The following is a 10,634-nucleotide window of genomic DNA, read 5'->3' on the forward strand; positions in this document are numbered from 1 at the left end:
ATAGAGAAAGTATCAGAGTTATTGGTTAATCCACATGCTTTGAATAAAGAACAAGGCTTTATATGATGGAGATAATTTCCAGGCCTGGCATCAATAAAGACAAAGATGTTAGAGCAATGATTCTGACCAAAATTGAAACTGAGTTTTTTACAGCTTTGAAATCTGTGGGGGTGGTACTTTTGTAAATGAAGCATGCTAATTTCAGATCCATTAATTTCCTGAATTTTAACATATCTTTGGCTTTGGTAATTTCACAGAGGGAAAAAAAGAAGACTAAAATGTATTAAACTGTGATTGTGCTGTAGGACTAATGATTCAGAAGAGGGTTGAAAACAGATATGTATTGACCTGACAATAGAATGCAGAAAAATGAAGCAGTTGGGTTGAAGGCTTTATGGTAGGGGTAGGTTCCTACAAATAACCATAACTCATTAAGTTTGAAGGTTTGTGGCTTGACTTTGTCTTCCAATGGTTGGTGTTGCATTACTACAGAATCCTAGGTTCAATAATAAGAAGAGATGCTTTCCAAAGTCACCCACTGGAATGTGTATGTATTCTAGATTTTTCAGCTGTTTTATAAATTGCTAATAATGTAACACTGTATTTGGGCCTGCATACTAAGGCTGGAAAAAAAATAACAGAAGTCTATTCTGTTCAATTTATGCAAGATATCCCTAAATTAAGGCATTAAAGCCATTTTAAGCACTTCCCAATTTTACCTAAGAGTGGGGAAATTCTTTCTAGTCTGCACATGTTACTTTGTGTACTCCTGTATAGCATTTATTGACAGAAAAACCAATCCAGTTTCTTCTTAAACCCTCCATAGTACATGTGGTCTCCCCTCCATAGGTAGTGCATAGCTTTACAACCTTTATCTTAGTGCATTGCTTTACAGCCCTTACTATGCTTCTACAGTGTGGTTTCCAGTTGGATATGCGCTGCCGCATGTATATATCATTTATTTTTTATATTAACATTATATCCTTATGCTCAAGTAGCATGTGGCCAGGCATTTCTGGCTGGAATGGCAGATCAGGTGTGTATAGACCGATGTCGGGCAGCAGCCCACGGGCATTTGCCTAGTATACTAGATGGTCGGTCCTGGCCTGGTCACCCCCCATCTGACTCTCTGCCTGAGGAAAATGTATGGATAGGATAAGACAATAGCCTAAAGCTAAGGATAGCAGGTATGGCATTTTTCTGTTGCAAAAATGGATGAAAGGTGGACTGAGTGGTGAGAGACTGAGTGGTTAAACAGGTATAAGGATATATGGCATGCTTTATGTCTTATAAATGAACGAGGACCATAAATGTTACATTTTCCAACTGTCCGTCAACAATATTTTGTGCTCTGCTGTTATTAAACATTGTTTATAAGACACATAGTGTGGTCAGAGAAAAATGTGTTCCAGATTTGAATCAGGCTCCGAGCAAAGCAGTTGGGTGGCAGAACATCTAGCACTTTTGTTGTTTAAAACCCACACGGTTGACCGTTGAGATGGTATTGGTCAGTCACTATACACTTGAGGATTTCTCTCTATGGAGTGTACAAATTTCAGGCATGGTACTCTTGCAATGAAATGATTGCTAAACGTGCATTTGTAATGTATATGCCTCATTTCTAATAGTGCATTCAATAATGTTTCTTACATACAAGATCATTTTGCTGCAGGTGAGCTGTGGCCGTTAATGTCTGCGCAATTATTGCTGATAAATTATGCAGTAAGAGAGGCATTTCATTAACGCATTTTATTTGAACATTAGCTCCTAATTCAATAGCCTCCCGGTGTACTTCTTTATGAAAGGCTGCGCACACATCTAACAGCCAAAAGCTCAATACATTTCCATTTTTGCTCATTAGGGAAAATTACTGTGCATTTCACAGAAAGCTAAGCTAGTATATAGGTTAACATATCAGCAGGCATTGAGCACGTGTACTGTGTCCACAGCTAGATAAATCAACAAATAATCAAGAGAACTGCCTAGGAGCTGCTGGGGAAGGACAAGACTTAAAATGCTTTCAATACTAAGATATAATATACCTTCTTCCGAATGATATTTACGTGGAATTGGATACACTGTAAGAAGGAGCAGTATCCGCATTTGTAACATTCCAAAACAGAATGGCTGTAAAATATAAATCTTTATTTTTATGGGGCCAAACAAGCACAGATCATATCAAATTTCCTTTTATTATTCGTTCATTGCATCATCATCACGTTTTGTATCATTATGGAACACTGGGGTTCTCACCGATTGCTGTGAACTTCTCTCCAGGAAGAGGCAATTATAACTCTGGTTCCCCTGGGCCTTGTACCCTTCTGAGATCTGGAAAACATTAAAATAAGCAGGACAGTCGCTATTGCCATTTCTTACCTTTAAAGGTCCATTGGAATTAGATCTGACATCAGTCTTCTTCTTGCTCAACATTTGACTCTTTGAAGTAGCCTAAAATTAGAACCTGGGTGACAATTTCTGTATTCAAAGTACATTTAAAGTTTGTGATTTGGCTCCTGAGTTTTACTTTACTACTCACTATGAAGGGTCAACCTACATAACAGGAAGCTGGCCCTGTAAAAAGCATAGTTATATACTTGCAACGTTATATATGTGATATACGTTAATATCATCTTATAAAAGTTATTATTGGGATTATATCCCACACAAAGGAGTAGTTAAACTGTACCGAACACATGAGAGGTTTAGTAGCATTAGTATAGTATTTAATGTGTATTAATTTTTAAAACAATATTTTAAATTAGATGTTCTAATTATTAATAATACATGTATATTACATTAATTGTGTACAGAGTGAGCAAACTAAAATGAATCATAAAATACGTTGCATTTATGTTCTGATTTATTTATAGCAAGATTACAGTCTCACTTAAAATAATAAAGTAATTGTTGATAACAGAATAATGGATTGTAATTTTCAGTAACACAGAAGTGTTAGGAATGGCTGTGTTCATAGGAATATTTAACCCCTTTGTGTATGGGCCCATCTAATGTGCCCGCGGGGGTTTAAGAAACTCTAGCAAACTGATTTCCCCATACATGTACATGAATGATCCTATATTACTGTCAGCGGCATGATAAGGAATAACTTTGTAACCATGCAAGCGTGAAAAGGCAGAGGATACAAGTCTTCAGCCCTTGCAAGTTTGACATAACACAGCAGAAGCAGGGATTAAATTAGAGTGAGAGGTTAGAAATCTGACAGGAACCTGATCTGTAGCCACTAATTATAAAGTCTCACTCTCACCAAGCTGACATGAATGTTAGGCCAAATTAAATATTGGCTAATTAGCCATCATACACAGGACTTCAAAGCAGAAATGTCTACACGTTATTTAGAATAGTTAGTAAAAAAGTAAAAACACGCAGGCCCGCCTGGGCCATCTCTGCTAAGTGCTTTATCGCTTTTTCACACGTATGTCCTCTTGGAGAGATGCTAATGCTTGTGGACGGGAAGACTTTCACACGCTGGGATCAAAGATTTTCTAGGTCCATTTTCACATAAACTCCTATTGGCATTCTATGAAGCCCTGGCTTGTGAACTCAAGATATTGTAAGCTCGTTTGAGCAGGAACCTCATCACCATTTGTTCTGTCCAAATTGTCATGTGATGCGCTATTTGTAATATCTATTTTACTCATTGTACAGCGCTGTGAAATATGGCACCATATAAATAAAAAAATAATATCAGGTATAGACAATGCTGTTTGAAATAAACTTTAATTTGCGTATTTACTAACACCTAATTTTCATAAACTAATTATATTATTAATTATTCATTTACATAGCACTTTCATATTCAGCAGCACTGTACCTTAGGTATAGAAACCTGCATTCAGTTAAATAAAACATTTACAAAGAGAAGCTGTTCCCCAACTCCATTAACTAAAAATGTAGATTACAAGTGTGCAGAACTAAAAAAAAGATCTGATTTCCTTCCCCAGTGGAATATTTAAATATAAAGTCTGAAACTGGAAATATATATATATATATAAATATATAATCTAACATTTTGGACATGTGACATTCAACAGAAAGACAATGGACCAGATGTGGCTCCCAAAAGGTTTTGGACAGCCACAAATTTGGTTTTACTACATTAGACCCCTGACTTAATATGGTCTGTCCTCTTAGGTTATTAAATTGTATGGGTCCCTTTACATTAAAATTGTAGACCATCTCTGGTTTAGACTACATCCCCTACAACATCCATATCACATTATGCATGATTTGAGCATTATAATTATGTACGGTACTTTTTTAATATTTTGAATAGACCAAAGAATGCCTGATGAATATTTTTCTATGCACACTGGAAGCAATTTAGAAGAATGCATCCTTGTTATTGTAGATGATAGCTTGATTTTGTTTGCCTTTGCAACATACAGAAACCTGGCAGCCCTTCGGGGTCAGCTCTGTTATACAAAGCTTAAAAGACAACTGCCCTGAACATTCATTGAGGCTGCAATTATTTAACCAAAAAAATACAGGATTCTGTTTTTCTTTTCCCAGCAAATTAGTCGAAAGATATGTTGACAGGACAATCCCTGAGGCCTCCTAAATGATTGTAATGAAAAATATTTCAGTCTACTTGAAAGTCAACTGGTCTGATTGCTTATAATCACACAAATGACAGGATTTTGAAATATTGGAGTTAACCGTTTAACAAAACTACTAAAGTTTATAATGCAATCTTTTGGGGTTCCCTGCTGACTAATCCATTAAGGATCTTGCAATGTATTGTAGATCAAACATCGCTGTTAAGTTTGGCATGGACATGGTTGCATGATGGAGCTTTCCAAATCTTAAATCTACATCAAATTCCCTGTTTTGGGATGAACTGGTGCAAAATGAATACCATTAACTCATTTGTCTAGTTTAGTATTATTTGCAATAAACTACAAGTGGATTTTTAAGAAATATAAATAAATGCAAGATTATACAAAGATCTGGGTGCAAAGATGGCAAGCAGGGCCCTCTCTAGTTGCATAGATGTGTCTGAGGTTGTTTTACCCTATACACTGTAAATCTATGTGTGAATAGTTAATAATAATGTGTTATGTAGTCAGGGCCATACTGACAATGATGGGGCAGTCTTGGCACTTTAAGGCCAGTGGCCCCCTGATGACATGTAGCCAGGGGCCGAGCATATACAGCTGCTGGCTGCACGCTGTCTTTGTCAGCCAGCGGTTCACTGGTCATTTTGCCAGTGTGCCAGATGGCCAGTCCGGGCCTGGATGTTGTTAATCATGTTTTCTAAACAATTTTAGAAAATAATTAGCCCTCATCTGAAACATATTTTAAAAAAATGCCTTATGTATTTCCAACATGTTGCTTACCTTAATTGGTTCTAGGAATGTATACAACTTTCTGGAAAAGAAGAAGGAACACTTATGGTAAATGTATCTTGCTGAGTTACACTAAAATTAATGTGGTGCTTCAGTAAGCAAGTTGCCCTAAAATGCATAATACTGAAGTGAAATCAAGAGAGAGAGAGAGAGAGTGGTTGATGGAAAAGAAGACATTTTGCTTGCATTACAGATATTTGTAGGCCCAGACTGGCCATCTGGCAAACCAGACAAATGCCCTGTGGGACAGTGCCTGATGGTGCCAGTCCCTTACCTTTACTGGTGCTTGCACAGCAGGTCTTTTCTCTTATTGTGTTTCTGCTAGTTGAATGCCACATGCTGTAAGACTATAGGAGCGTAGCATGCGGCCGCATATATCCAGCAGGCGGCCACACGTACGTCACTTTCAGGCCAGTGGCCTTCCCAGTCCGGACCTGTTTGATGCTTTATACTCTGTTCAAACAAGCTCTTATTTCAGACTTAGGGAAGCTCAAAAAAAAGAATTGCAAAAACCCTGATCTATACATTCAATTGAAAAGATCTTTCCTTGAAAACATTTACATGAAAAAAGTGCATCAACTTAATTACTTAATGTTGAAAACTTTTTTGATAATTCCAGTAGAACAAGTTTTTCTGGATTTTCAGATGAAATGTTTTAAAAAATGGTTTGCAAATAAAAAAAAAAAATAAAGCCTTTGTTCTTTAGACAGTTCTGTCATCTCTTTTGATTGCACCTTTGGTTCCTAAAGGGTTAAGGGGGGGCGCCATTTTTCAAAAGTAGGCTTTTGATCATCTAAATAGACTCAACTCAGAAATCAGCTTCAACACATCTGTTTCCACTGAACAGCTTCGGGGAAAACAGAATCTCTCAAATATGCTTTAGATAATCAAAAAAAAGGTTCACAAGGTTAGATATTCTAGCAAGATATGCGGTGATGCCACTGTTATGTTATAATAGGGCACAAGGTAAAAAGGCCATAAGATTAACCAGCACAGCCTTTAATGTATAAATACATAGGATCAGCATCAACTTGACACTGTTTTTTATTAGGTGTTTAGATGAAAAACCTAATTTAACCAAGATGTTTAAAGCCCCTCAGTATATTGACATACGTTCTGCGTCTGATCCAGCCATCTTTTTTAAGTGACACAATTCACAATCACTGCTTTTTTTAAACGTGCCTTTAAAACATATTTTGACATATTTTTGTTCTGGAAAAAAAAATTGATGGCCAAATGAAAAACTTCTAGTGTGTACGAACAAAAACAAGGAAATTAGGGAATTAGAATTTCTTTTCTTTGGGAAAAAAAAAAAATTCATGTAAGTGATGTGGACTTTAAAATGTAGTGACACACTGTGGCAATCGCTTTAATTCATTCTTAAGTGAAACCACTTGCACCTATCTGCCTTTTAAATCTGGCTTTCCCTGCAAGAAGGCAAATATAGTCAAATCTCCTTTATTACTTCTTATTAGAGGGTAACCTAATACCTTTTGACAAGCTGAGCAGTTGTAACAGGCGGCTGTTAATGCCTCCACATGCCTTGTTTAGTAAGAAAACAGTCATCGGAATAAACCATGTTACTTCTTTTTTTTTTCTTTTTAAGGAATCACATTGCTCCCACCCCAACTACTCTACACAGTTAATTTAGCACCAGAATTCCCCTGTGGCTCTCGCCATACCAAACACCAGCTCGTTAGGAGCAATAACCAACGTTTCATGTTGTATCACATCAAGCTTACACTTAAAAAGTAATTAAACGTTAAATAAACATTTTTTAGACTTTAGAAACATCCACGTTTTTGTTTTCTTTCTCAGCTGACAATGCCATGAACTTCCAGAGGGCAATCTAGGAGAAAAAAAGCAATCTCTATACATCTCCCAGCACTTACGGCTAGTGTCTTACCAAACCGTTCATCCTGTTTGCAATTAGAAAACTAAATAGTTGAGGTAATGCGTGCCCAGTGGGAATAAGACTTGCAGATCTTTTTACAAACGAGTAATGCGGTAAGACTATCTGTCCAATGGGGTGTCTTATTGATATACCCCAGGCCTGTCTGCTTGTCACAGCTGTCTGTTCAACCACTTGCACTTACACTGCAGTGCTTTCATTACGAAAATAGAATTTGGTGTCCTACGCGCGGTTACATTACTAATGCTAAATATTTAATTCCCGTGGGCTCTAATTATGGTTGAGCACTGGCAACATGGTTTCTGCTTCTTAATAACAACTGTAAAAGCAATTTGAGCATTTTTCAATTAATTAGATACATAGGATACCAGTAACCCCTCTGTCAGTTTGCCCTCCAGGACCTCAGCTAATTTGCGTGGAGTAAGAACGCTTGTGAAAATGAAGAGCTGTGTTCTTCCTATAAAGTACAGCCTTTGTGTGAAGGTCGGGGTTTGCATCTGCAGTAACACTTGCCCGATACTTTTCATAAGATGTAACATTAAAAGGAAACTAGTTGAACAAACCCATTCAAGACCCTGGTTCCTTGTTAGTTAAGTTATAGTTTAAGTAGAACGTCTGTTTAAGAAATTGTCAACTCATTCAAAAACATACAGTGCATTTGAGAAAGCTATGCAGTAACGTGTCTCTTAAGGCCTATTCTGTACATCAGTATTTGTAATTTACAGATACTAGAAGGTAAATGCCACCTTCATGCCAAAAGTACCTTTTTTCCCCATCATAAAGCAGAGTATACTATTTACGCATTTACCTTGTAAGTACAAGCATATAATCTGGCTCTTGACTGAAGATGATGCCATCAATAACATGTTGTTTTGATTTTAGCATTTCTTAACTGATGGGTATTTGTAACTGTAAACAGTAAAACCATCTGAAAGTATAAATTTTGTCGTGCAATATAGCTCTGCCAAGGTCTGACCCATAAATTAGCTCACATGCTTGGGAGGGGGGGGCAAGATCTTTGGGCCTGAAAGGAAAAAAAAAGACTGCCCTCTATTCCTTCACACATGCATCCTAATCCATAGTGACCAAAACCATAAATATAACTAACAAAACAATGTAATCTGCTTTCTCTCTATACTAAAAGGCCATAGATCAATTAAACATGCCAAACTGGTATTTCAAATGTTTCTCAACATGAGCCCAGATGCTAACACATCTGAAAGTTAAACATCTTATTTATTCAATTAAATAAACGTGTGTATTTACAAAATTGAGGTGAAGTGTGTTCTTTGCTGCACCTAGACTAGCCAAGACTTTCTGCTCAACAGACTAGTTTTATTGCTTGAGCTTACATTACCTGAGCTAGAGAAACCAGAATGGGCTCGAGCCCAATACCCAACATTGCATGTCTCTTCATGATGGAAGGATAACAAACCAGAGATAAACTGTACAAATATTATCCTTCCTCTTGTGTTTTTAAATTTTTGAATGTGTCCCCAAGAAATGTTTTCTAGGGTCTGGGTATCCAGATGACAAGTCAGGCTCAGTTTATGTGCAGGTCAGCCAATAGGTTCTTAATCTAGTTCTAACCGTCTTGTTTCATATTACTTCTTTGGTAAGGTACTCAGACATGGATTATTTCATTAATTTATGGTCAACCAGGAATACCCTTTACACCTGGTTCATTAATGTGTTCTGAGGAATAAAATTTATAGGCACTGTGCTGAAGGTTAAGTTCATTCATATGTAACATTAGTTACATTAGTTTTTGTATGTAACAGTAAATCCTATAACTTTTTTAGGGAACTGGGCCAGAGACCACATACCAGCTTTGTGAAAATCCCAGGTTTAGATTCAAAAATGGGATTTTAGCAGTTTCATAGGCTTGCCACACAAAGACATAGTGTATATACTTTTAGAATCTCATTCTAGAAATAGATGTCTATAAAGCAATAGAATTTTAAGCAGAATCTAGACCGCCACAGATTTCTGTAAAGCAATAGAATCTTAAACAGAATCTAGACAGTCACTAGCTATTAAAGTCCAATAAAAAATAATACATGAATCGATGGTAATGTCATAACTTTGCGTTAGTGTCACAGACAAAAGCCTACGGGGCTAAAGCGTGATTGGAAAATCAAATCCATATTTTCACAATATCATAAATATAGTCTGTTCAGCCGTACAGTCAGTTTATTTTATAGGCTCTTCAGTGAAATAAATGATTTGCTGATGTCTCTTTAGCAACAAACAGAAATTGAATTTGAGTTAGATCTGCCAGTCAAGGGGCAAATTCCAGAGGACTCTTTAGAGCTAAATGAGTAACTGGGCCATTTTCCTTGTGACAGAAGTCATAAAGCCGTAGATTGTCTTAATAAACCTGTTACAAGTGTAACTAGTTAGAGACAGAAAGAACAGTGCTTTATGGAACAAAAAATAATTGTTTCAATGCACAGCTTGTAGGTTACATAAATATCATTTTGGTATTGTTACAAATATAAAGAAATAGCAAGCAATATTAAACTGCATAATGTTTGTAGTATACCATTATAAGACCTTTGGTCTGTAAAAAGCTCTTTAATTACGCTATTAAATTATGCTCTTTAATTGTTTCAAACAGCTCTACATAACAAATGGGCTATTTAGTGTTTTTTGTTTTTTTTTTGGGGGGGGGGTAAATGACCTGCTCACAAAAAAAAGGAATACATCCTAATTCTGTCCTGGAGTCTTAAGGCCACTGACGGTTTCATTGCTTGTCTGTTATATGCAGGGCTAGAACGGAATGCCTTGGGTTCCTTGGGCCCACTGGAACCAATACCCTAACTATAGAACTGATAATGACTTTAACACTTCCCACAGTCAAGTCATGTGGTGAGTCTTTGTGGGAACCTAAAACTTGGAGCTTCACATAACCAGAAATATAAACTAAGATTCCAATTTATTCCACTTACTTCCAGCAGAAACAAACTGAGGTTAAAACACCTCAGAGAGACTATGCACTTATTAACACTGTATCGTTGAACTATACACTGCTTGCTGGTAACATTTGAAGTACTGCCTTTCCAAGGTCAGGATAGCTTACACACAAGGGTTATAATTGTAATTTTGCTGAGGATAGAGGTCCCAGGAATTCAGACAACTGAAAAAGCCACCACTGGTGGCCACCGACCTGCAGCTAACTTCTCTACCTACAATAATTCATCACAGTAACTGATAATGATTCTGGTACAACCACATACTCCATTTACTGCATAAGAATGTGATGGACATTAAGTACAGCCCTTGTGCAATAATATTGTTCTCTTGCAGTGAAATTGTATGACGTAAAAAAAAATAGCGACTCAAGTATTCATTAT

Source organism: Spea bombifrons, chromosome 10 (assembly GCF_027358695.1).
Source record: "Spea bombifrons isolate aSpeBom1 chromosome 10, aSpeBom1.2.pri, whole genome shotgun sequence".
Lineage (NCBI taxonomy): Eukaryota > Metazoa > Chordata > Amphibia > Anura > Pelobatidae > Spea > Spea bombifrons.